The sequence below is a fragment of the Pteropus alecto genome, unplaced genomic scaffold, assembly GCF_000325575.1.
Source record: "Pteropus alecto unplaced genomic scaffold, ASM32557v1 scaffold8, whole genome shotgun sequence".
Taxonomy (NCBI): Eukaryota; Metazoa; Chordata; class Mammalia; order Chiroptera; family Pteropodidae; genus Pteropus; species Pteropus alecto.
In genome coordinates, this window is record NW_006494609.1 from 16,397,840 (window position 1) to 16,405,488 (window position 7,649).

The 7,649-nt window shown below is 41.0% G+C and overlaps 1 pseudogene; it reads left to right on the forward strand.

The window, feature by feature from the left end:
* Nucleotides 1-4,151: 4,151 nt before the first annotated feature.
* LOC112473805 lies at nucleotides 4,152-4,269 on the forward strand (annotated as a pseudogene).
* The last annotated feature ends 3,380 nt before the right edge of the window (nucleotides 4,270-7,649 follow it).

Consider the following 7,649-nt stretch of genomic DNA (forward strand, 5'->3'; position numbering starts at 1 on the left):
ATATTAATAGTTATAACCTATATAAACAAAAGCTCTTTAGAGTCATCAATAATCTTGCCGGAAAGCTCAGGGCTTGAGTTACCAGGTTATCTTATTCTGTGAAAAAGAAGTTAAAGGTAAGACAAACAGCTGGAGAGCTTAGGGCTCCAGTGACCAGGTTCTTGTCTTACTCCGCAAAAACCAATTCAAAGGCAAAATAAACAGCAAGGAGGAAAACACAAGGTTTATTAAAGCAAAAGAATACACTCAAGGGGGGGAGGGCGGGCTTACTCTAGAGAGTCACTCCAAGATGCTTGGTTATGAACTTTTTGTTCTTTCTGGAGGCAGAGCCCAGGAAAAACGTGGTACTGAGGTGCTGACATAGCCTTGCTATCTTCTCTCACCAGGAGGGGTGCTCAGTTTCCAGCTTTTTTTTCCTCCTATGGTGTTTCCGGAACTGTCATGGCCTCAGGTGCATGATGGGAGCTGCGGTATTTGCAATGTGGATGAGATTAGAGTGATATTATAATTAGCCAAAGGTCATAGCCAAAGATAGTATCTAAGCTGAAAAAGACCAGTTTTAGCATGTCTTTCCTTGCTGGGGTAAAACAGGGGGAGGTCTGAAGAAAGGAAAACTTTCCAGAGCCATATCCTGGAGGGGGAGGGGATGTCTCTGCACTATCAGTCTTGCCTCACTGATATAAAGTATGTGACCCACTAATTTAACTATGGGCAACTTGCTTGATTTTTCTGTACCTCAGTTTCTTCCTCTATAAAGTGTTTAGAGCAGTACCAGGTACATAGTAGGTGCTTTAGAAGGATTAAATAATAACAACAGTAACCACCACCACCACCACCATGTAAGTGGGGGAGGGGTGGTTCCCAGAAAAGAGAGGCTCACAGAGTATGCCGGATGTCAACAATGTTGAAACCAAAAAATAACCAACTATTCAGAGAAAATTGTAGCAAAGTATCTAGACTCCTATGTTAAGACAGACACTACACAAAAGTAGTGCAAGGGTAGAAATTATCTCATTACTGGGCTCTTTGGATCTTGTTTAGGTCATTTAGTAGTTTGAGTTTCTCTAACAATGTGATAGCTGATTCTGTGTCTCAGGGTTAGTAACTTTTCCTACATGACTCCTCTTTAGATCTTCTTTGACTAATTGTTGTATCCTAACCCACAGTTTGTCCTCCCCTGTTAGGCAAGTGTGATACTCACTGTGTGACCCCCTATGTGTCAAAGGCACATTTAATCCTCTCAGCATTTCCAAATTGTAGGTATTATTAACTCAGTTCCACAGATGAAGAAACTGAGGCTAAGAGAAGATGTTAAGTGGCTCCACATGACACAGTTAAACAATAACAAAGCCAAGAATTGAACCTACATTTGCCAAATTGTGAAGTCCAACATCTTTCTAGTATTCCATCCAGTCTCCAATCTAGAGGGAAGGAAAGTCCTTAAGAAGAAACAGTCTTTCATTTCACAATTAGAGATGAAGTATTAATTACACCTTTCCTTTTTGCCGATCTATGCATTTAATACCAAAAACTTCCTTCTCAGTACTGTTTTAGCTGCATTCCACAGTTTGATGTATTGTGTTTTAACTTTCATTCAGCTGAAAATATTTTCTAGTTTCCCTGTGATTTCTTCTTTGATTCATGGGTTGCTTAAAGATGTGTTGTTTAATTTCCAAATATTTGAGAATTTTTTAGATATCTTTCTGGTTTTGATTTCTAATTTGATTCCATTTTTGTTAAAGGATATACAGTGTATAAGTATATCCTTTCCAATTCTTGTGACTTTTTTATGACACAATATATTCTATCTGGGTAAATCTTTCATTTGCACTTAAAAAGAATGTGTATTTGAGTGTTGTTAAAATAGTGTTCTATAACTGTCAATTACTTCGATATGGTGGTGCCCGAGTCTTCTGTATCCTTACTGATCTTCTGTCTACTTGTTTTATCAATTATTGAAAGAGAAGTTTGAATTCTCCAACTACAATTTTAGCTTTATCTATTTTTCCTTTTGGTTCTAACAGTTTTTTCTTTGAGTATTCTGAAGCTTTGTTAAATCCATGGACATTTAGGAAATTTATGTCCTTTTATGAATTGATCCCTTAATCATTATAACATGTCTCTCTTTGTGCTAATATCTCTTGCTCTGATGTTTACTTTGTATAGCCACCCCAGTTTTCTGTAGTTAGTATTTGCATAGTACATGTTTTTCCATCTTTTTCCTTCTAGTCTATCTATATTTTCATGTTTGAAGTGGATTTCTTTTAGATAGGATAGAGTTAGATGTTTTTAAAAAGATCTAATATGATAACCTCTGCCATTTATTACTCACATTTACTTATATTCAATGTAAGTGGTCTAAACATACAGTCATCACCGTGTGGTGTAGATTCAGATATGTCAATTGAGCCATATAATGTCACCTAGAAACCATTTTAAAATTTTAAGTTTTTTATTTCAATTTTTCAGATATCCTAAAGGGGATGCATAAACTATAGCAATCCTTCCTAAATTTCCCTTTAATTTTCCTTCTACTTTTCTTACACAGTGCAGCTCTTTGTATTCCTTTCTTTTTAATTCTTCATAAAATTGCTCCCAATAGTATCTTGTGCCTCCTGTCCTTCTCCATCTCTCTCCATTTCTTCCTGATTCTGTATAACGAGAGTTCAAAAGGATATTTCTGACACCCATTTTCCCCCCATCTTGGAGGGTGAGGGAGAGAAAGAAACTGAGTATGTGAAACTGGAGTCCTCTTTAGTCCACAGGAGGAGAGAAGTATCTGGGAACAATTATACATTAATATCTTTTGTCCAGTCATGCTCTCCCATGGTTCATCTCATGGCTGCAGAGAGATGACCAATATTTAAATGTACCACCATGCATTCATTCCCTCTCTTCACAATTCAGTGCCTCTCTCCCCTATTTTGTCAGCTTCTACTGTTTGGGAGAGGGTATAATTCCTCTCAGCTTTTAATCTTCCCTGCTCTCCAGACAATGCCTTTAGTAGGGAAAAGAGAAGAGCACAGCAGTGTGAGTGTTCATTCATTCATTTATTCATTCAATAAATATTTGTTCAGTACCTACTATGTGTGAGGTTCTCTTTGAGATGCTTAGGAGTGATCTAATCAGAGAAGACTCCTGCTCTTGCATTGCTCACCTCCTAGCTAAGGAGACACACAGTTAGCAAACAAAATGTATAAGTTCAGATGGTGCTTATGGGCCATGAAGAAATAAAGCAGAGAAGGGGAAATAGATCAATCAGAAGTGGGGTGACAGCATGCAGGGCCTGAGTGGTCAGGAAATGATTCTACAGCTGTCCATGGAAAATATAATGTAAACCATTTGTGTAATTTTAAACTTTGTCATTGTGTTCAGAAAACTAAAAAGAAACAGGTTAAATAAATAAATAAATAAAACGAAAAGAAACAGGTACAATACTATTTATTGCATTATTTTAACAAAATATATAAATATTATTTTAATATGCAAGCAATATAAAAACAATTAATGAGATATTTTACATTTTTTTTTTTTTTTTTACTAAATGCAATGGATGTTTATTTTCTCCTCAAATTCATAAATTGAGATTCTAACTTCCAATGTGATGGTATTAGGAAGTGGGGCTTCTGGGAGATGACTAGGTCATTAGGGTGGAGCCCTCATGGATAGGATTAGTGCCCTTATAAAAGAAACTCCAAAGAGCTCCCTTGCCCCTTATGCCATGTGAGGATATAATGAGAAGACAGCCATCTATGAACCAGGAAGCAAACTCTTACCAGACACCAAATCTGTGTCTAAGTTATTTCCTGGGATGGCAGTAGTTAGGAAGCCTAGAGTAGAACCTCACTTACTTTGGCACAGCGGTGAGGAAGGATGTCCTCCTGTCTGCCAGTTGATATATTCTGCCCCCACACATAGGTCATGTAAATCATTGCATTTTCATTCTGAAGACAGACTGGTAATAAAAAGAACCCAAGTAATTCACCTTGCTCCTTATACTTAGAAGCATTAAAAACCAACCAAGGGTCATAAGATACTTGAGAAAAACCAGCAGGGCCAAAATGAATAAATAGAATTCCCCTAGAAGAAACATAAATAGTTCAGAGAACAGAAGAGAACTTTTAAAAAAAATTTAAATTAATATTCTCAGAGTCTACGGCGATGCCACACTGAACAAGCCTGATCCCGTCTGATCTCGGAAGCTAAGCAGGGTTGAGCCTGGTTAGTACTTGGATGGGAGATCATCCAGGAAGACAGGTGCTGTAGGCGTAAAAAATTGAAAAAAATGTTCTCAGAGAAATTTGAAGTGACAGTGGATCTATAAAACAGGAATAGGTGACTAAAAAACGACCCCCAAATAATTTCTGTTAGAAATAGAATTCTTAAATGAAAACTCAACAGAAGGACTAAAGAAAAAAGTCAGAAGAATCTTCCAGAATGCAGATCATGGGGACAAAAAAGAAAAGTGGAAGCACACAGATAACTCACCAAGAAGGGCCAACATCCATCTAATAGGAGTTTCAGATTTAGAACAGAATAAAATAGAGAGAAGGAAATAATTAATAGAAGTAGATGTCCCAGAGCCAAAGAAGGGTCCAAGTCTTCAAATTGAAAGGTCTCACCCACTGCTAATCCACACGAATGAAGACTCATACCTAGCGATATCATGAAGAAACTTCACAAGTCTAAAGACAAGCAAATTCTTAAAAGATTCCACAAAGAAAAAAACAGAAGCTACATCAAAGCATGAGAACTATATTGGCATCACACTTACCAGTTACACTGACTACCACAACACAAAGGAATGCTTCCTCTCAAATTCCTGAGGGACAGTGTTGTTGAGCCTAGAGTTCTATAGCCAGCCAAATTAGCATTTAAGTGCAGGAGCAAAATAAGGATATTTTTGACTTCCAAGGACTGAGGAAATTTATTACCCACAGACCATTCCTGAAAGAACTGCTTAAGGATGTACTACAGCAAAATGAAATAGGAATCTCAGAAAGAGGAAGATACCAGGTTGCAGAAACAGGGCAAAGGAAATCCTAGAGTGCTAGCTGTACAAAAGGTCTAGAAAGGAAATAGTGTGAAGACACTGGATAATTTTAGAGAGCAGATAAAAATTTATGATAGTAATAAATTTAAAAATCAGAATATATTCCATTTTTTCTTCAAGAGCTACAAGTTTGGTGATATAACCTTCTCTACTGGGTCCAAACACTCTATTTTATCCTGCCATGAATATTTTTTATATCGTCAACACACTACAAATATTTGCTCTTGCTTTTTCAATACTGGGACTTAATTTATAGAGAAGGTATGGAAGACTTAATCAACATTAGAGAACGGAGTATAAATGTTATAAACTCTGCCGATGAGAAGTAATGGCATATTGAGAAGTATAGGTGGGGAAGAAAGAAAGATAAAGAGAAGTGTAGGGGTACTGAGCCCTTCGCTTCACCTAGCAGAAAATCAGGAGATGCTCGGTGTGGTGTTGGGGGTCTGGGCAGGGTGGGCTGGGGAAAGGGCAGTTTGAGAGGGGTAAAGCCGAGCCTCGGGGGTACAGACAGGTTTGGGAGAAGTGGAAGCGGAATGGGAAGGGAGGTGCGTAGGGGCTCAGAGGGAATGTGTACGAGGGCGGGGCTGAGCTGGGGCTGGGGAGGTGCCGAGCGGAAGGGGCGGGACGTGGGCGGAGCATAGCTGGGTACTGAGCGGAAGGGGCGAGTCTGAGCGGGGGCGGAGGCAACGGCGCCCCCTGTGGCGAGAGGCGCCTGCGCAAAACAGCCACTTGTCCAGCTCTAGAATTCGCGCCGTCCAGCCTCGCGTCGCCTCGCCTCGCGTCGCCTCGCCTCGCCTCGCGTCTCCTCGCCTCGCGTCTCCTCGCCTCGCGTCGCTTCGCGCGTGCTATTCCGTCCGCCTCGTCTCGCTTCGCCTCACCGGACGCGTCATGCCCCGCCTGCTTGTTCTCTGCCTGCTTCGCCGCCGCCGCGTGGCCCCACCCGGCCGCCGCCTGGCCCACTCGGAGCCCGGTCGCAACCAGCAGCCCGCCTCGCCTGTGGTGAGTTGGGGCCCGGCCCTCGGGTCGCCTCGGACGGGACGCAGCGGCGAGAGCGCGTGGCCGAGGTTGGAGGCGCCCCGACGGCAGGGGAGGAGGGGAGGGCCGGGGCCATGGCTCACGTGGGGGCTGCCGTTGGGGGAGGGGGTTGGAGGCCGCTGGGTGACCGGGGAGGGTTTCGGTGAGCGCGCCAGAGTTGGGCCTGAGGGCCGGGAAGTGGGATCTTGAGTGCGAGGGGCCTCGGAGAGGGCCGGGGCTGACTTCGTGGGTACCCTTTATGGGCGCCGGGACCGAGGGCAGAGCTGTTGCAAACCTACCACCTTCGAACGCCCTCTTTACTTCCACGATCTATCATTTTCTCTAAGATGGTGGAAATCCTGGGCAGCATCCAGGTTTCAGAGTTCAAAGGGAACCGTTAGGAGAGAAATAAAATTTTTTCAGAAATTTAATTTAGATCATAAAGGAATGGAAATTCAGCTTTTTTAGTTTTCGTCAGGCCCCGGTTTCTAGGACAGCGGCCAGATCCTCAAAACGGAAGCGGTTTTTGTTAGGCATCAAGTGAAGGTCGAGGAAGCCATACTCGAAAACAGTGTGTCGTTTCATCTTCTCTTCCAGGACGTGGCTGTTGGACTCGTCGTGATTTTTATGACTTTCTTAACACCGTGTGGGTATGTGCTGAGCAATCTGAACCAGTTCAGAAGAGACTAGGTGGAAGAAGATGTGGAGCAGCTATAATGTCCAACAAGATATCAGAAAAGCTGTGCCTTCTTTAAATGAGTCAAAGCGCTAAGTTGATGATGCAACCATTGTGGATATTCAGTTTCATAACCATATGTTTATGGTAAATATTTTGCACTTTTTTAGTATTGTGCATTATATAAATCTGAGTTGTATAGTCATTTAAAAAAACGTTAAATAAAATTGAAACACTTATTCACGTTTGGTATGTGTAATCAGATAGTTTTTAAACATCGTGAAAGGTGATGAAAATTTACTGATGAAGAATACGATAATGAGAACTTCTATGAAAAGTTAGACTTAGAGACCAGAATGCCATCGACTATTATTTTTATGGGAGTGAATGCATGTATGCAGTGACATAACATTCAAAGATTAGATATATAGCACTGAGGTAATACAAGTTTAGCTACATGAGTCTTCCTACTCTTTCTGTTCTACTGGGACTGCCCCTTAAGAGTAATGAGCTCTAGACTTCCCTTTGCACTGTGAGAAATAGAACTTTATTAATGTCTTAAAAATGCCTGTTTAAATTCTTACAGTCCAGGATTTAGTAAGTACTTGTATACTTTATTTGTACCTCTCCTAAATTATTGTAAGTCATCTCTCAAGTTTGAAGAATCAGACAACTTTGAATGTCAGCTCACTATGCCAGTCATTGTCTGACTGGACAGCATAATTCAACTCAGCCTTGGTTTCCTTATCTCTGTAATGGGAACTTAAAACTGGGATCTTGAAGGGATGTTCTGGGGAAGTAAAACGTTGAACAGAGAACACCTCCCAGCATAGTGCTTGAAATAGAGTAATCAACAAATGGAAGTTACTGTTAAGAGAATATATGTTTACTAACATTCATCCA